Consider the following 20,378-nt stretch of genomic DNA (forward strand, 5'->3'; position numbering starts at 1 on the left):
TACAGGATCAGGGCATATTTGTGTGGAGGTCTGCATTGGTACGTTCCAGTGAGATAGGGAGGTTATGGAGGGGTACAGGAACATGGCATATTTGTGTGGAGTTCTGCATTGGTACGTTCCAGTGGGACAGGGAGATTATGGAGGGGTACAGGAACAGGGCATATTTGTGTGGAGTTCCGCATTGGTACGTTTATGTGAGACAGCGAGGTTAAGGAGGGTACAGGTTCAGGGCATATTTGTGTGTAGTTCTGCATTGGTACGTTCCAGTGAGACCGGGAGGTTATGAAGGGGTACAGATTCAGGGCATATTTGTGTGGAGTTCTGCACTGGTACATTCCAGTGAGACAGGGAGGTTATGGACGGGTATAGGTTCAGGGCATATTTGTGTGTAGTTCTGCATTGGTACGTTCCAGTGAGACAGGGAAGTTATAGAGGGGTACAGGTTCAGGTCATATTTGTGTGGTGTTCTGCAATGGTACGTTCCGGTGAGACAGGGAGGTTATGGAGGGTTACAGGTTCAGGGCATATTTGTGTGGAGTTCTGCATTGGTACGTTCCAGTGAGACAGGGAGGTTATGAAGGGGTACAGGTTCAGGGCATATTTGTGTGGAGTTCTGCACTGGTACATTCCAGTGAGACAGGGAGGTTTTGGAGGGGTACAGCTTCAGTGCATATTTGTGTGGAGTTCTGCATTGGTACGTTCCAGTGAGACAGTGAGGTTATGGAGGGGTACAGCTTCAGGGCATATTTGTGTGGAGTTCTGCATTAGAATGTTCCAGTAAGACAGGGAGGTTATGGAGGGTACAGGATCAGGGCATATTTGTGTGGAGGTCTGCATTGGTACGTTCCAGTGAGACAGGGAGGTTATGAAGGGGTACAGGTTCAGGGCATATTTGTGTGGAGTTCTGCACTGGTACATTCCAGTGAGACAGGGAGGTTATGGAGGGGTACAGCTTCAGTGCATATTTGTGTGGAGTTCTGCATTGGTACGTTCCAGTGAGACAGTGAGGTTATGGAGGGGTACAGCTTCAGGGCATATTTGTGTGGAGTTCTGCATTAGAATGTTCCAGTAAGACGGGGAGGTTATGGAAGGGTACAGGAACAGGGCATATTTGTGTGGAGTTCCGCATTGGTACATTTATGTGAGACAGGGAGGTTATGGAAGGGTACAGGTTCAGTGCATGTTTGTGTGGTGTTCTGCAATGGTACGTTCCAGTGAGACAGGGAGGTTATGGAGGGTTACAGGTTCAGGGCATATTTGTGTGGAGTTCTGCATTGGTACGTTCCAGTGAGACAGGGAGGTTATGAAGTGGTACAGGTTCAGGGCATATATGTGTGGAGTTCTGCATTGGTACATTCCAGTGAGACAGGGAGGTTCTGGAGGGGTACAGGTTCAGTGCATATTTGTGTGGAGTTCTGCATTGGTACGTTCCAGTGAGACAGGGAGGTTATGGAGGGGTACAGGTTCAGGGCATATTTGTGTGGAGTTCTGCATTAGAATGTTCCAGTAAGACAGGGAGGTTATGGAGGGTACAGGATCAGGGCATATTTGTGTGGAGTTCTACATTGGTACGTTCCAGTGAGATAGGGAGGTTATGGAGGGGTACAGGAACAGGGCATATTTGTGTGGAGTTCTGCATTGGTACGTTCCAGTGAGACAGTGATGTTATGGAGGGGTACAGGAACAGGGCATATTTGTGTGGAGTTCTGCATTGGTACGTTCCAGTGAGACAGGGAGGTTATGAAGTGGTACAGGTTCAGGGCATATATGTGTGGAGTTCTGCATTGGTACATTCCAGTGAGACAGGGAGGTTCTGGAGGGGTACAGGTTCAGTGCATATTTGTGTGGAGTTCTGCATTGGTACGTTCCAGTGAGACAGGGAGGTTATGGAGGGGTACAGGTTCAGGGCATATTTGTGTGGAGTTCTGCATTAGAATGTTCCAGTAAGACAGGGAGGTTATGGAGGGTACAGGATCAGGGCATATTTGTGTGGAGTTCTACATTGGTACGTTCCAGTGAGATAGGGAGGTTATGGAGGGGTACAGGAACAGGGCATATTTGTGTGGAGTTCTGCATTGGTACGTTCCTGTGAGACGTGGAACTTATAGAGGGGTACAGGATCAGGGCATATTTGTGTGGGGTTCTGCAATGTTACGTTAAAGTGAGACAGGGAGGTTATGGAGGGTACAGGTTCAGGGCATATTTGTGTTGAGTTCTGCGTTGGGACGTTCCAGTGAGATAGGGAGGTTATGGAGAGGTAAAGGTTCAGGGCATATTTGTGTGTAGTTCTGCATTGGTACGTTCCAGTGTGACAGGGAGGTTATGCAGGGTACAGGTTCAGGGCATATTTGTGTGGAGTTATGCAGTGGTAGGTTCCAGTGAGACCGGGAGGTTATGGAGGGGTACAGCTTCAGGGCATATTTGTGTGGAGTTCTGCATTGGTACTTTCCAGTGAGACAGGAAGGTTATGGAGGGTACAGGTTCATGGCATATTTGTGTGTAGTTCTGCATTGGTACGTTCCAGTGAGACAGGGAGGTTATGCAGAGTACAGGTTCAGGGCATATTTGTGTGAAGTTCTGCAGTGGTACGTTCCAGTGAGACCGGGAGGTTATGGAGGGGTACAGGCTCAGGGCATATTTGTGTGGAGTTCTGCATTGGTACTTTCCAGTGAGACAGGGAGATTATGGAGGGTACAGGTTCATGGCATATTTGTGTGGAGTTCTGCAGTGGGACGTTCCAGTGAGACAGGGAGGTTATGGACGGGTATAGGTTCAGGGCATATTTGTGTGTAGTTCTGCATTGGTACGTTCCAGTGAGGCAGGGAAGTTATAGAGGGGTACAGGATCAGGGCATATTTGTGTGGAGTTCTGCATTGGTACGTTCTAGTGAGACAGGGAGGCTATGGAGTGGTACAGGTTCAGGGCATATTTGTGTGGTGTTCTGCAATGCTACGTTCCAGTGAGACAGGGAGGTTATGGAGGGTTACAGGTTCAGGGCATATTTGTGTGGAGTTCTGCATTGGTACGTTCCAGTGAGACAGGGAGGTTATGAAGGGGTACAGGTTCAGGGCATATTTGTGTGGAGTTCTGCATTGGTACGTTCCAGTGAGACAGGGAAGTTATAGAGGGGTACAGGTTTAGGTCATATTTGTGTGGTGTTCTGCAATGGTATGTTCCAGTGAGACAGGGAGGTTATGGAGGGTTACAGGTTCAGGGCATATTTGTGTGTAGTTCTGCACTGGTACGTTCCAGTGAGACAGGGAGGTTATGAAGGGGTACAGGTTCAGGGCATATTTGTGTGGAGTTCTGCACTGGTACATTCCAGTGAGACAGGGAGGTTATGGACGGGTATAGGTTCAGGGCATATTTGTGTGTAGTTCTGCATTGGTACGTTCCAGTGAGACAGGGAAGTTATAGAGGGGTACAGGTTCAGGTCATATTTGTGTGGTGTTCTGCAATGGTACGTTCCGGTGAGACAGGGAGGTTATGGAGGGTTACAGGTTCAGGGCATATTTGTGTGGAGTTCTGCATTGGTACGTTCCAGTGAGACAGGGAGGTTATGAAGGGGTACAGTTTCAGGGCATATTTGCATGGAGTTCTGCACTGGTACATTCAGTGAGACAGGGAGGTTATGGAGGGGTACAGCTTCAGTGCATATTTGTGTGGAGTTCTGCATTGGTACGTTCCAGTGAGACAGTGAGGTTATGGAGGGGTACAGCTTCAGGGCATATTTGTGTGGAGTTCTGCATTAGAATGTTCCAGTAAGACAGGGAGGTTATGGAGGTTACAGGATCAGGGCATATTTGTGTGGAGGTCTGCATTGGTACGTTCCAGTGAGACAGGGAGGTTATGAAGGGGTACAGGTTCAGGGCATATTTGTGTGGAGTTCTGCACTGGTACATTCCAGTGAGACAGGGAGGTTATGGAGGGGTACAGCTTCAGTGCATATTTGTGTGGAGTTCTGCATTGGTACGTTCCAGTGAGACAGTGAGGTTATGTAGGGGTACAGCTTCAGGGCATATTTGTGTGGAGTTATGCAGTGGTACGTTCCAGTGAGACAGGGAGGTTATGGAGGGGTACAGCTTCAGGGCATATTTGTGTGGAGTTCTGCATTGGTACTTTCCAGTGAGACAGGGAGGTTATGGAGGGTACAGGTTCAGGGCATATTTGTGTGAAGTTCTGCAGTGGTACGTTCCAGTGAGACCGGGAGGTTATGGAGGGGTACAGGCTCAGGGCATATTTGTGTGGAGTTCTGCATTGGTACTTTCCAGTGAGACAGGGAGGTTATGGAGGGTACAGGTTCTTGCCATATTTGTGTGGAGTTCTGCAGTGGGACGTTCCAGTGAGACAGGGAGGTTATGGACGGGTATAGGTTCAGGGCATATTTGTGTGTAGTTCTGCATTGGTACGTTCCAGTGAGGCAGGGAAGTTATAGAGGGGTACAGGATCAGGGCATATTTGTGTGGAGTTCTGCATTGGTACGTTCTAGTGAGACAGGGAGGCTATGGAGTGGTACAGTTTCAGGGCATATTTTTGTGGTGTTCTGCAATGCTACGTTCCAGTGAGACAGGGAAGTTATAGAGGGGTACAGGTTCAGGTCATATTTGTGTGGTGTTCTGCAATGGTACGTTCCAGTGAGACAATGAGGTTATGAAGGGGTACAGGTTCAGGGCATATTTGTGTGGAGTTCTGCACGGGTACATTCCAGTGAGACAGGGAGGTTATGGAGGGGTACAGCTTCAGTGCTTATTTGTGTGGAGTTCTGCATTGGTACGTACCAGTGAGACAGTGAGGTTATGGAGGGGTAGAGCTTCAGGGCATATTTGTGTGGAGTTCTGCATTAGAATGTTCCAGTAAGACAGGGAGGTTATGGAGGGTACAGGATCAGGGCATATTTGTGTGGAGGTCTGCATTGGTACGTTCCAGTGAGACAGTGAGGTTATGGAGGGGTAGAGCTTCAGGGCATATTTGTGTGGAGTTCTGCATTAGAATGTTCCAGTAAGACAGGGAGGTTATGGAGGGTACAGGATCAGGGCATATTTGTGTGGAGGTCTGCATTGGTACGTTCCAGTGAGATAGGGAGGTTATGGAGGGGTACAGGAACATGGCATATTTGTGTGGAGTTCTGCATTGGTACGTTCCAGTGGGACAGGGAGATTATGGAGGGGTACAGGAACAGGGCATATTTGTGTGGAGTTCCGCATTGGTACGTTTATGTGAGACAGCGAGGTTAAGGAGGGTACAGGTTCAGGGCATATTTGTGTGTAGTTCTGCATTGGTACGTTCCAGTGAGACAGGGAGGTTATGGAAGGGTACAGGTTCAGTGCATATTTGTGTGGTGTTCTGCAATGGTACGTTCCAGTGAGACAGGGAGGTTATGGAGGGTTACAGGTTCAGGGCATATTTGTGTGGAGTTCTGCATTGGTACGTTCCAGTGAGACAGGGAGGTTATGAAGGGGTACAGGTTCAGGGCATATTTGTGTGGAGTTCTGCATTGGTACATTCCAGTGAGACAGGGAGGTTCTGCAGGGGTACAGGTTCAGTGCATATTTGTGTGGAGTTCTGCATTGGTACGTTCCAGTGAGACAGTCAGGTTATGGAGGGGTACAGGTTCAGGGCATATTTGTGTGGAGTTCTGCATTAGAATGTTCCAGTAAGACAGGGAGGTTATGGAGGGTACAGGATCAGGGCATATTTGTGTGGAGTTCTGCATTGGTACGTTCCAGTGAGATAGGGAGGTTATGGAGGGGTACAGGAACAGGGCATATTTGTGTGGAGTTCTGCATTGGTACGTTCCAGTGAGACAGTGATGTTATGGAGGGGTACAGGAACAGGGCATATTTGTTTGGAGTAATGCATTGGTACGTTCCTGTGAGACAGGGAGGTTATGGAGGGTACAGGTTCAGGGCATATTTGTGTGTAGTTCTGCATTGGTACATTCCAATGAGACAGGGAGGTTATGGAGGGGTACAGGAACAGGGCATATTTGTGTGGAGTTCTGCATTGGTACGTTCCTGTGAGACATGGAACTTATATAGGGGTACAGGATCAGGGCATATTTGTGTGGGGTTCTGCAATGTTACGTTAAAGTGAGACAGGGAGGTTATGGAGGGTACAGGTTCAGGGCATATTTGTGTTGAGTTCTGCGTTGGGACGTTCCAGTGAGATAGGGTGGTTATGGACAGGTAAAGGTTCAGGGCATATTTGTGTGTAGTTCTGCATTGGTACGTTCCAGTGTGACAGGGAGGTTATGCAGGGTACAGGTTCAGGGCATATTTGTGTGGAGTTATGCAGTGGTACGTTCCAGTGAGACAGGGAGGTTATGGAGGGGTACAGCTTCAGGGCATATTTGTGTGGAGTTCTGCATTTGTACTTTCCAGTGAGACAGGGAGGTTATGGAGGGTACAGGTTCATGGCATATTTGTGTGTAGTTCTGCATTGGTACGTTCCAGTGAGACAGGGAGGTTATGCAGAGTACAGGTTCAGGGCATATTTGTGTGAAGTTCTGCAGTGGTACGTTCCAGTGAGACCGGGAGGTTATGGAGGGGTACAGGCTCAGGGCATATTTGTGTGGAGTTCTGCATTGGTACTTTCCAGTGAGACAGGGAGGTTATGGAGGGTACAGGTTCATGGCATATTTGTGTGGAGTTCTGCAGTGGGACGTTCCAGTGAGACAGGGAGGTTATGGACGGGTATAGGTTCAGGGCATATTTGTGTGTAGTTCTGCATTGGTACGTTCCAGTGAGGCAGGGAAGTGAGAGAGGGGTACAGGATCAGGGCATATTTGTGTGGAGTTCTGCATTGGTACGTTCTAGTGAGACAGGGAGGCTATGGAGTGGTACAGGTTCAGGGCATATTTGTGTGGTGTTCTGCAATGCTACGTTCCAGTGAGACAGGGAAGTTATAGAGGGGTACAGGTTCAGGTCATATTTGTGTGGTGTTCTGCAATGGTACGTTCCAGTGAGACAGGGAGGTTATGGAGGGTTACAGGTTCAGGGCATATTTGTGTGGAGTTCTGCATTGGTACGTTCCAGTTAGACAATGAGGTTATGAAGGGGTACAGGTTCAGGGCATATTTGTGTGGAGTTCTGCACTGGTACATTCCAGTGAGACAGGGAGGTTATGGAGGGGTACAGCTTCAGTGCTTATTTGTGTGGAGTTCTGCATTGGTACGTACCAGTGAGACAGTGAGGTTATGGAGGGGTAGAGCTTCAGGGCATATTTGTGTGGAGTTCTGCATTAGAATGTTCCAGTAAGACAGGGAGGTTATGGAGGGTACAGGATCAGGGCATATTTGTGTGGAGGACTGCATTGGTACGTTCCAGTGAGACAGTGAGGTTATGGAGGGGTAGAGCTTCAGGGCATATTTGTGTGGAGTTCTGCATTAGAATGTTCCAGTAAGACAGGGAGGTTATGGAGGGTACAGGATCAGGGCATATTTGTGTGGAGGTCTGCATTGGTACGTTCCAGTGAGATAGGGAGGTTATGGAGGGGTACAGGAACATGGCATATTTGTGTGGAGTTCTGCATTGGTACGTTCCAGTGGGACAGGGAGATTATGGAGGGGTACAGGAACAGGGCATATTTGTGTGGAGTTCCGCATTGGTACGTTTATGTGAGACAGCGAGGTTAAGGAGGGTACAGGTTCAGGGCATATTTGTGTGTAGTTCTGCATTGGTACGTTCCAGTGAGACAGGGAGGTTATGGAAGGGTACAGGTTCAGTGCATATTTGTGTGGTGTTCTGCAATGGTACGTTCCAGTGAGACAGGGAGGTTATGGAGGGTTACAGGTTCAGGGCATATTTGTGTGGAGTTCTGCATTGGTACGTTCCAGTGAGACAGGGAGGTTATGAAGGGGTACAGGTTCAGGGCATATTTGTGTGGAGTTCTGCATTGGTACATTCCAGTGAGACAGGGAGGTTCTGGAGGGGTACAGGTTCAGTGCATATTTGTGTGGAGTTCTGCATTGGTACGTTCCAGTGAGACAGTCAGGTTATGGAGGGGTACAGGTTCAGGGCATATTTGTGTGGAGTTCTGCATTAGAATGTTCCAGTAAGACAGGGAGGTTATGGAGGGTACAGGATCAGGGCATATTTGTGTGGAGTTCTGCATTGGTACGTTCCAGTGAGATAGGGAGGTTATGGAGGGGTACAGGAACAGGGCATATTTCTGTGGAGTTCTGCATTGGTACGTTCCAGTGAGACAGTGATGTTATGGAGGGGTACAGGAACAGGGCATATTTGTTTGGAGTAATGCATTGGTACGTTCCTGTGAGACAGGGAGGTTATGGAGGGTACAGGTTCAGGGCATATTTGTGTGTAGTTCTGCATTGGTACATTCCAATGAGACAGGGAGGTTATGGAGGGGTACAGGAACAGGGCATATTTGTGTGGAGTTCTGCATTGGTACGTTCCTGTGAGACATGGAACTTATATAGGGGTACAGGATCAGGGCATATTTGTGTGGGGTTCTGCAATGTTACGTTAAAGTGAGACAGGGAGGTTATGGAGGGTACAGGTTCAGGGCATATTTGTGTTGAGTTCTGCGTTGGGACGTTCCAGTGAGATAGGGAGGTTATGGACAGGTAAAGGTTCAGGGCATATTTGTGTGTAGTTCTGCATTGGTACGTTCCAGTGTGACAGGGAGGTTATGCAGGGTACATTTTCAGGGCATATTTGTGTGGAGTTATGCAGTGGTACGTTCCAGTGAGACAGGGAGGTTATGGAGGGGTACAGCTTCAGGGCATATTTGTGTGGAGTTCTGCATTTGTACTTTCCAGTGAGACAGGGAGGTTATGGAGGGTACAGGTTCATGGCATATTTGTGTGTAGTTCTGCATTGGTACGTTCCAGAGAGACAGGGAGGTTATGCAGAGTACAGGTTCAGGGCATATTTGTGTGAAGTTCTGCAGTGGTACGTTCCAGTGAGACCGGGAGGTTATGGAGGGGTACAGGCTCAGGGCATATTTGTGTGGAGTTCTGCATTGGTACTTTCCAGTGAGACAGGGAGGTTATGGAGGGTACAGGTTCATGGCATATTTGTGTGGAGTTCTGCAGTGGGACGTTCCAGTGAGACAGGGAGGTTATGGACGGGTATAGGTTCAGGGCATATTTGTGTGTAGTTCTGCATTGGTACGTTCCAGTGAGGCAGGGAAGTTATAGAGGGGTACAGGATCAGGGCATATTTGTGTGGAGTTCTGCATTGGTACGTTCTAGTGAGACAGGGAGGCTATGGAGTGGTACAGGTTCAGGGCATATTTGTGTGGTGTTCTGCAATGCTACGTTCCAGTGAGACAGGGAAGTTATAGAGGGGTACAGGTTCAGGTCATATTTGTGTGGTGTTCTGCAATGGTACGTTCCAGTGAGACAGGGAGGTTATGGAGGGTTACAGGTTCAGGGCATATTTGTGTGGAGTTCTGCATTGGTACGTTCCAGTGAGACAGGGAGGTTATGAAGGGGTACAGGTTCAGGGCATATTTGTGTGGAGTTCTGCATTGGTACGTTCCAGTGAGACAGGCAAGTTATAGAGGGGTAGAGGTTTAGGTCATATTTGTGTGGTGTTCTGCAATGGTACGTTCCAGTGAATCAGGGAGGTTATGGAGGGTTACAGGTTCAGGGCATATTTGTGTGGAGTTCTGCACTGGTACGTTCCAGTGAGACAGGGAGGTTATGAAGGGGTACAGGTTCAGGGCATATTTGTGTGGAGTTCTGCACTGGTACATTCCAGTGAGACAGGGAGGTTATGGACGGGTATAGGTTCAGGGCATATTTGTGTGTAGTTCTGCATTGGTACGTTCCAGTGAGACAGGGAAGTTATAGAGGGGTACAGGTTCAGGTCATATTTGTGTGGTGTTCTGCAATGGTACGTTCCGGTGAGACAGGGAGGTTATGGAGGGTTACAGGTTCAGGGCATATTTGTGTGGAGTTCTGCATTGGTACGTTCCAGTGAGACAGGGAGGTTATGAAGGGGTACAGGTTCAGGGCATATTTGTGTGGAGTTCTGCACTGGTACATTCCAGTGATACAGGGAGGTTATGGAGGGGTACAGCTTCAGTGCATATTTGTGTGGAGTTCTGCATTGGTACGTTCCAGTGAGACAGTGAGGTTATGGAGGGGTACAGCTTCAGGGCATATTTGTGTGGAGTTCTGCATTAGAATGTTCCAGTAAGACAGGGAGGTTATGGAGGGTACAGAATCAGGGCATATTTGTGTGGAGGTCTGCATTGGTACGTTCCAGTGAGACAGGGAGGTTATGAAGGGGTACAGGTTCAGGGCATATTTGTGTGGAGTTCTGCACTGGTACATTCCAGTGAGACAGGGAGGTTATGGAGGGGTACAGCTTCAGTGCATATTTGTGTGGAGTTCTGCATTAGTACGTTCCAGTGAGACAGTGAGGTTATGGAGGGGTACAGCTTCAGGGCATATTTGTGTGGAGTTCTGCATTAGAATGTTCCAGTAAGACAGGGAGGTTATGGAAGGGTACAGGAACAGGGCATATTTGTGTGGAGTTCCGCAATGGTACGTTTATGTGAGACAGCGAGGTTATGGAGGGGTACAGGTTCAGGGCATATTTGTGTGTAGTTCTGCATTGGTACGTTCCAGTGAGACAGGGAGGTTATGGAAGGGTACAGGTTCAGTGCATATTTGTGTGGTGTTCTGCAATGGTACGTTCCAGTGAGACAGGGAGGTTATGGAGGGGTACAGGAACAGGGCATATTTGTGTGGAGTTCCGCATTGGTACGTTTATGTGAGACAGGGAGGTTATGGAGGGGTACAGGTTCAGGGCATATTTGTGTGTAGTTCTGCATTGGTACGTTCCAGTGAGAGAGGGAGATTATGCAGGGTACAGGTTCAGGGCATATTTGTGTGGAGTTCTGCAGTGGTACGTTCCAGTGAGACAGGGAGGTTATGGACGGGTACAGGTTCAGTGCATATTTGTGTGGAGTTTTGCATTGGTACTTTCCAGTGAGACAGGGAGGTTATGGAGGGTACAGGTTCATGGCATATTTGTGTGGAGTTCTGCAGTGGGATGTTCCAGTGAGACAGGGAGGTTATGGAGGGTACAGGATCAGGGCATATTTGTGTGGAGTTCTGCATTGGTACGTTCCAGTGAGATAGGGAGGTTATGCAGGGTACAGGTTCAGGGCATATTTGTGTGAAGTTCTGCAGTGGTACGTTCCAGTGACACCGGGAGGTTATGGAGGGGTACAGGCTCAGGGCATATTTGTGTGGAGTTCTGCATTGGTACTTTCCAGTGAGACAGGGAGGTTATGGAGGGTACAGGTTCATGCCATATTTGTGTGGAGTTCTGCAGTGGGACGTTCCAGTGAGACAGGGAGATTATGGATGGGTATAGGTTCTGGGCATATTTGTGTGTAGTTCTGCATTGGTACGTTCCAGTGAGGCAGGGAAGTTATAGAGGGGTACAGGTTCAGGGCATATTTGTGTGGAGTTCTGCATTGGTACGTTCTAGTGAGACAGGGAGGCTATGGAGTGGTACAGGTTCAGGGCATATTTGTGTGGTGTTCTGCAATGCTACGTTCCAGTGAGACAGGGAAGTTATAGAGGGGTACAGGTTCAGGTCATATTTGTGTGGTGTTCTGCAATGGTACGTTCCAGTGAGACAGGGAGGTTATGGAGGGTACAGGATCAGGGCATATTTGTGTGGAGTTCTGCATTGGTACGTTCCAGTGAGATAGGGAGGTTATGGAGGGGTACAGGAACAGGGCATATTTGTGTGGAGTTCTGCATTGGTACGTTCCAGTGAGACAGTGATGTTATGGAGGGGTACAGGAACAGGGCATATTTGTGTGGAGTTCCGCATTGGTACGTTTATGTGAGACAGCGAGGTTAAGGAGGGTACAGGTTCAGGGCATATTTGTGTGTAGTTCTGCATTGGTACGTTCCAGTGAGACAGGGAGGTTATGGAAGGGTACAGGTTCAGTGCATATTTGTGTGGTGTTCTGCAATGGTACGTTCCAGTGAGACAGGGAGGTTATGGAGGGTTACAGGTTCAGGGCATATTTGTGTGGAGTTCTGCATTGGTACGTTCCAGTGAGACAGGGAGGTTATGAAGGGGTACAGGTTCAGGGCATATTTGTGTGGAGTTCTGCATTGGTACATTCCAGTGAGACAGGGAGGTTCTGCAGGGGTACAGGTTCAGTGCATATTTGTGTGGAGTTCTGCATTGGTACGTTCCAGTGAGACAGTCAGGTTATGGAGGGGTACAGGTTCAGGGCATATTTGTGTGGAGTTCTGCATTAGAATGTTCCAGTAAGACAGGGAGGTTATGGAGGGTACAGGATCAGGGCATATTTGTGTGGAGTTCTGCATTGGTACGTTCCAGTGAGATAGGGAGGTTATGGAGGGGTACAGGAACAGGGCATATTTGTGTGGAGTTCTGCATTGGTACGTTCCAGTGAGACAGTGATGTTATGGAGGGGTACAGGAACAGGGCATATTTGTTTGGAGTAATGCATTGGTACGTTCCTGTGAGACAGGGAGGTTATGGAGGGTACAGGTTCAGGGCATATTTGTGTGTTGTTCTGCATTGGTACATTACAATGAGACAGGGAGGTTATGGAGGGGTACAGGAACAGGGCATATTTGTGTGGAGTTCTGCATTGGTACGTTCCTGTGAGACATGGAACTTATATAGGGGTACAGGATCAGGGCATATTTGTGTGGGGTTCTGCAATGTTACGTTAAAGTGAGACAGGGAGGTTATGGAGGGTACAGGTTCAGGGCATATTTGTGTTGAGTTCTGCGTTGGGACGTTCCAGTGAGATAGGGAGGTTATGGACAGGTAAAGGTTCAGGGCATATTTGTGTGTAGTTCTGCATTGATACGTTCCAGTGTGACAGGGAGGTTATGCAGGGTACAGGTTCAGGGCATATTTGTGTGGAGTTATGCAGTGGTACGTTCCAGTGAGACAGGGAGGTTATGGAGGGGTACAGCTTCAGGGCATATTTGTGTGGAGTTCTGCATTTGTACTTTCCAGTGAGACAGGGAGGTTATGGAGGGTACAGGTTCATGGCATATTTGTGTGTAGTTCTGCATTGGTACGTTCCAGTGAGACAGGGAGGTTATGCAGAGTACAGGTTAAGGGCATATTTGTGTGAAGTTCTGCAGTGGTACGTTCCAGTGAGACCGGGAGGTTATGGAGGGGTACAGGCTCAGGGCATATTTGTGTGGAGTTCTGCATTGGTACTTTCCAGTGAGACAGGGAGGTTATGGAGGGTACAGGTTCATGGCATATTTGTGTGGAGTTCTGCAGTGGGACGTTCCAGTGAGACAGGGAGGTTATGGACGGGTATAGGTTCAGGGCATATTTGTGTGTAGTTCTGCATTGGTACGTTCCAGTGAGGCAGGGAAGTTATAGAGGGGTACAGGGTCAGGGCATATTTGTGTGGAGTTCTGCATTGGTACGTTCTAGTGAGACAGGGAGGCTATGGAGTGGTACAGGTTCAGGGCATATTTGTGTGGTGTTCTGCAATGCTACGTTCCAGTGAGACAGGGAAGTTATAGAGGGGTACAGGTTCAGGTCATATTTGTGTGGTGTTCTGCAATGGTACGTTCCAGTGAGACAGGGAGGTTATGGAGGGTTACAGGTTCAGGGCATATTTGTGTGGAGTTCTGCATTGGTACGTTCCAGTTAGACAATGAGGTTATGAAGGGGTACAGGTTCAGGGCATATTTGTGTGGAGTTCTGCACTGGTACATTCCAGTGAGACAGGGAGGTTATGGAGGGGTACAGCTTCAGTGCTTATTTGTGTGGAGTTCTGCATTGGTACGTACCAGTGAGACAGTGAGGTTATGGAGGGGTAGAGCTTCAGGGCATATTTGTGTGGAGTTCTGCATTAGAATGTTCCAGTAAGACAGGGAGGTTATGGAGGGTACAGGATCAGGGCATATTTGTGTGGAGGTCTGCATTGGTACGTTCCAGTGAGACAGTGAGGTTATGGAGGGGTAGAGCTTCAGGGCATATTTGTGTGGAGTTCTGCATTAGAATGTTCCAGTAAGACAGGGAGGTTATGGAGGGTACAGGATCAGGGCATATTTGTGTGGAGGTCTGCATTGGTACGTTCCAGTGAGATAGGGAGGTTATGGAGGGGTACAGGAACATGGCATATTTGTGTGGAGTTCTGCATTGGTACGTTCCAGTGGGACAGGGAGATTATGGAGGGGTACAGGAACAGGGCATATTTGTGTGGAGTTCCGCATTGGTACGTTTATGTGAGACAGCGAGGTTAAGGAGGGTACAGGTTCAGGGCATATTTGTGTGTAGTTCTGCATTGGTACGTTCCAGTGAGACAGGGAGGTTATGGAAGGGTACAGGTTCAGTGCATATTTGTGTGGTGTTCTGCAATGGTACGTTCCAGTGAGACAGGGAGGTTATGGAGGGTTACAGGTTCAGGGCATATTTGTGTGGAGTTCTGCATTGGTACGTTCCAGTGAGACAGGGAGGTTATGAAGGGGTACAGGTTCAGGGCATATTTGTGTGGAGTTCTGCATTGGTACATTCCAGTGAGACAGGGAGGTTCTGGAGGGGTACAGGTTCAGTGCATATTTGTGTGGAGTTCTGCATTGGTACGTTCCAGTGAGACAGTCAGGTTATGGAGGGGTACAGGTTCAGGGCATATTTGTGTGGAGTTCTGCATTAGAATGTTCCAGTAAGACAGGGAGGTTATGGAGGGTACAGGATCAGGGCATATTTGTGTGGAGTTCTGCATTGGTACGTTCCAGTGAGATAGGGAGGTTATGGAGGGGTACAGGAACAGGGCATATTTGTGTGGAGTTCTGCATTGGTACGTTCCAGTGAGACAGTGATGTTATGGAGGGGTACAGGAACAGGGCATATTTGTTTGGAGTAATGCATTGGTACGTTCCTGTGAGACAGGGAGGTTATGGAGGGTACAGGTTCAGGGCATATTTGTGTGTAGTTCTGCATTGGTACATTCCAATGAGACAGGGAGGTTATGGAGGGGTACAGGAACAGGGCATATTTGTGTGGAGTTCTGCATTGGTACGTTCCTGTGAGACATGGAACTTATATAGGGGTACAGGATCAGGGCATATTTGTGTGGGGTTCTGCAATGTTACGTTAAAGTGAGACAGGGAGGTTATGGAGGGTACAGGTTCAGGGCATATTTGTGTTGAGTTCTGCGTTGGGACGTTCCAGTGAGATAGGGAGGTTATGGACAGGTAAAGGTTCAGGGCATATTTGTGTGTAGTTCTGCATTGGTACGTTCCAGTGTGACAGGGAGGTTATGCAGGGTACAGGTTCAGGGCATATTTGTGTGGAGTTATGCAGTGGTACGTTCCAGTGAGACAGGGAGGTTATGGAGGGGTACAGCTTCAGGGCATATTTGTGTGGAGTTCTGCATTTGTACTTTCCAGTGAGACAGGGAGTTTATGGAGGGTACAGGTTCATGGCATATTTGTGTGTAGTTCTGCATTGGTACGTTCCAGTGAGACAGGGAGGTTATGCAGAGTACAGGTTCAGGGCATATTTGTGTGAAGTTCTGCAGTGGTACGTTCCAGTGAGACCGGGAGGTTATGGAGGGGTACAGGCTCAGGGCATATTTGTGTGGAGTTCTGCATTGGTACTTTCCAGTGAGACAGGGAGGTTATGGAGGGTACAGGTTCATGGCATATTTGTGTGGAGTTCTGCAGTGGGACGTTCCAGTGAGACAGGGAGGTTATGGACGGGTATAGGTTCAGGGCATATTTGTGTGTAGTTCTGCATTGGTACGTTCCAGTGAGGCAGGGAAGTTATAGAGGGGTACAGGATCAGGGCATATTTGTGTGGAGTTCTGCATTGGTACGTTCTAGTGAGACAGGGAGGCTATGGAGTGGTACAGGTTCAGGGCATATTTGTGTGGTGTTCTGCAATGCTACGTTCCAGTGAGACAGGGAAGCTATAGAGGGGTACAGGTTCAGGTCATATTTGTGTGGTGTTCTGCAATGGTACGTTCCAGTGAGACAGGGAGGTTATGGAGGGTTACATGTTCAGGGCATATTTGTGTGGAGTTCTGCATTGGTACGTTCCAGTGAGACAGGGAGGGTATGAAGGGGTACAGGTTCAGGGCATATTTGTGTGGAGTTCTGCATTGGTACGTTCCAGTGAGACAGGCAAGTTATAGAGGGGTACAGGTTTAGGTCATATTTGTGTGGTGTTCTGCAATGGTACGTTCCAGTGAATCAGGGAGGTTATGGAGGGTTACAGGTTCAGGGCATATTTGTGTGGAGTTCTGCACTGGTACGTTCCAGTGAGACAGGGAGGTTATGAAGGGGTACAGGTTCAGGGCATATTTGTGTGGAGTTCTGCACTGGTACATTCCAGTGAGACAGGGAGGTTATGGACGGGTATAGGTTCAGGGCATATTTGTGTGTAGTTCTGCATTGGTACGTTCCAGTGAGACAGGGAAGTTATAGAGGGGTACAAGTTCAGGTCATATTTGTGTGGTGTTCTGCAATGGTACGTTCCGGTGAGACAGGGAGGTTATGGAGGGTTACAGGTTCAGGGCATATTTGTGTGGAGTTCTGCATTGGTACGTTCCAGTGAGACTGGGAGGTTATGAAGGGGTACAGGTTCAGGGCATATTTGTGTGGAGTTCTGCACTGGTACATTCCAGTGAGACAGGGAGGTTATGGAGGGGTACAGCTTCAGTGCATATTTGTGTGGAGTTCTGCATTGGTACGTTCCAGTGAGACAGTGAGGTTATGGAGGGGTACAGCATCAGGGCATATTTGTGTGGAGTTCTGCATTAGAATGTTCCAGTAAGACAGGGAGGTTATGGAGGGTACAGGATCAGGGCATATTTGTGTGGAGGTCTGCATTGGTACGTTCCAGTGAGACAGGGAGGTTATGAAGGGGTACAGGTTCAGGGCATATTTGTGTGGAGTTCTGCACTGGTACATTCCAGTGAGACAGGGAGGTTATGGAGGGGTACAGCTTCAGTGCATATTTGTGTGGAGTTCTGCATTGGTACGTTCCAGTGAGACAGTGAGGTTATGGAGGGGTACAGCTTCAGGGCATATTTGTGTGGAGTTCTGCATTAGAATGTTCCAGTAAGACAGGGAGGTTATGGAAGGGTACAGGAACAGGGCATATTTGTGTGGAGTTCCGCATTGGTACGTTTATGTGAGACAGCGAGGTTATGGAGGGGTACAGGTTCAGGGCATATTTGTGTGTAGTTCTGCATTGGTACGTTCCAGTGAGACAGGGAGGTTATGGAAGGGTACAGGTTCAGTGCATATTTGTGTGGTGTTCTGCAATGGTACGTTCCAGTGAGACAGGGAGGTTATGGAGGGGTACAGGAACAGGGCATATTTGTGTGGAGTTCCGCATTGGTACGTTTATGTGAGACAGGGAGGTTATGGAGGGGTACAGGTTCAGGGCATATTTGTGTGTAGTTCTGCATTGGTACGATCCAGTGAGAGAGGGAGATTATGCAGGGTACAGGTTAAGGGCATATTTGTGTGGAGTTCTGCAGTGGTACGTTCCAGTGAGACAGGGAGGTTATGGACGGGTACAGGTTCAGTGCATATTTGTGTGGAGTTTTGCATTGGTACTTTCCAGTGAGACAGGGAGGTTATGGAGGGTACAGGTTCATGGCATATTTGTGTGGAGTTCTGCAGTGGGATGTTCCAGTGAGACAGGGAGGTTATGGACGGGTACAGGTTCAGGGCATATTTGTGTGGAGTTCTGCATTGGTACGTTCCAGTGAGACAGGGAGGTTATGCAGGGTACAGGTTCAGGGCATATTTGTGTGAAGTTCTGCAGTGGTACGTTCCAGTGAGACCGGGAGGTTATGGAGGGGTACAGGCTCAGGGCATATTTGTGTGGAGTTCTGCATTGGTACTTTCCAGTGAGACAGGGAGGTTATGGAGGGTACAGGTTCATGCCATATTTGTGTGGAGTTCTGCAGTGGGACGTTCCAGTGAGACAGGGAGATTATGGATGGGTATAGGTTCTGGGCATATTTGTGTGTAGTTCTGCATTGGTACGTTCCAGTGAGGCAGGGAAGTTATAGAGGGGTACAGGTTCAGGGCATATTTGTGTGGAGTTCTGCATTGGTACGTTCTAGTGAGACAGGGAGGCTATGGAGTGGTACAGGTTCAGGGCATATTTGTGTGGTGTTCTGCAATGCTACGTTCCAGTGAGACAGGGAAGTTATAGAGGGGTACAGGTTCAGGTCATATTTGTGTGGTGTTCTGCAATGGTACGTTCCAGTGAGACAGGGAGGTTATGGAGGGTACAGGATCAGGGCATATTTGTGTGGAGTTCTGCATTGGTACGTTCCAGTGAGATAGGGAGGTTATGGAGGGGTACAGGAACAGGGCATATTTGTGTGGAGTTCTGCATTGGTACGTTCCAGTGAGACAGTGATGTTATGGAGGGGTACAGGAACAGGGCATATTTGTTTGGAGTAATGCATTGGTACGTTCCTGTGAGACAGGGAGGTTATGGAGGGTACAGGTTCAGGGCATATTTGTGTGTAGTTCTGCATTGGTACATTCCAATGAGACAGGGAGGTTATGGAGGGGTACAGGAACAGGGCATATTTGTGTGGAGTTCTGCATTGGTACGTTCCTGTGAGACATGGAACTTATAGAGGGGTACAGGGTCAGGGCATATTTGTGTGGTGTTCTGCAATGTTACGTTAAAGTGAGACAGGGAGGTTATGGAGGGTACAGGTTCAGGGCATATTTGTGTTGAGTTCTGCGTTGGGACGTTCCAGTAGGATAGGGAGGTTATGGAGAGGTAAAGGTTCAGGGCATATTTGTGTGTAGTTCTGCATTGGTACGTTCCAGTGTGACAGGGAGGTTATGCAGGGTACAGGTTCAGTGCATATTTGTGTGGAGTTATGCAGTGGTACGTTCCAGTGAGACAGGGAGGTTATGGAGGGGTACAGCTTCAGGGCATATTTGTGTGGAGTTCTGCAGTGGTACTTTCCAGTGAGACAGGGAGGTTATGGAGGGTACAGGTTCATGGCATATTTGTGTGTAGTTGTGCAGTGGTACGTTCCAGTGAGACCGGGAGGTTATGGAGGGGTACAGGCTCAGGGCATATTTGTGTGGAGTTCTGCTTTGGTACTTTCCAGTGAGACAGGGAGGTTATGGAGGGTTACAGGTTCAGGGCATATTTGTGTGGAGTTCTGCACTGGTACGTTCCAGTGAGACAGGGAGGTTATGGAGGGGTACAGGCTCAGGGCATATTTGTGTGGAGTTCTGCATTGGTACTTTCCAGTGAGACAGTGATGTTATGGAGGGGTACAGGAACAGGGCATATTTGTTTGGAGTAATGCATTGGTACGTTCCTGTGAGACAGGGAGGTTATGGAGGGTACAGGTTCAGGGCATATTTGTGTGTAGTTCTGCATTGGTACATTCCAATGAGACAGGGAGGTTATGGAGGGGTACAGGAACAGAGCATATTTGTGTGGAGTTCTGCATTGGTACGTTCCTGTGAGACATGGAACTTATAGAGGGGTACAGGATCAGGGCATATTTGTGTGGGGTTCTGCAATGTTACGTTAAAGTGAGACAGGGAGGTTATGGAGAGGTAAAGGTTCAGGGCATATTTGTGTGTAGTTCTGCATTGGTACGTTCCAGTGTGACAGGGAGGTTATGCAGGGTACAGGTTCAGGGCATATTTGTGTGGAGTTATGCAGTGGTACGTTCCAGTGAGACAGGGAGGTTATGGAGGGGTACAGCTTCAGGGCATATTTGTGTGGAGTTCTGCATTGGTACTTTCCAGTGAGACAGGGAGGTTATGGAGGGTACAGGTTCATGGCATATTTGTGTGGAGTTCTGCAGTGGGACGTTCCAGTGAGATAGGGAGGTTATGGACGGGTATAGGTTCAGGGCATATTTGTGTGTAGTTCTGCATTGGTACGTTCCAGTGAGGCAGGGAAGTTATAGAGGGGTACAGGATCAGGGCATATTTGTGTGGAGTTCTGCATTGGTACGTTCTAGTGAGACAGGGAGGCTATGGAGTGGTACAGGTTCAGGGCATATTTGTGTGGTGTTCTGCAATGCTACGTTCCAGTGAGACAGGGAAGTTATAGAGGGGTACAGGTTCAGGTCATATTTGTGTGGTGTTCTGCAATGGTACGTTCCAGTGAGACAGGGAGGTTATGGAGGGTTACAGGTTCAGGGCATATTTGTGTGGAGTTCTGCATTGGTACGTTCCAGTGAGACAGGGAGGTTATGAAGGGGTACAGGTTCAGGGCATATTTGTGTGGAGTTCTGCATTGGTACGTTCCAGTGAGACAGGGAAGTTATAGAGGGGTACAGGTTTAGGTCATATTTGTGTGGTGTTCTGCAATGGTACGTTCCAGTGAGACAGGGAGGTTATGGAGGGTTACAGGTTC

This window comes from Hemitrygon akajei, unplaced genomic scaffold, assembly GCF_048418815.1.
Source record: "Hemitrygon akajei unplaced genomic scaffold, sHemAka1.3 Scf000164, whole genome shotgun sequence".
Lineage (NCBI taxonomy): Eukaryota > Metazoa > Chordata > Chondrichthyes > Myliobatiformes > Dasyatidae > Hemitrygon > Hemitrygon akajei.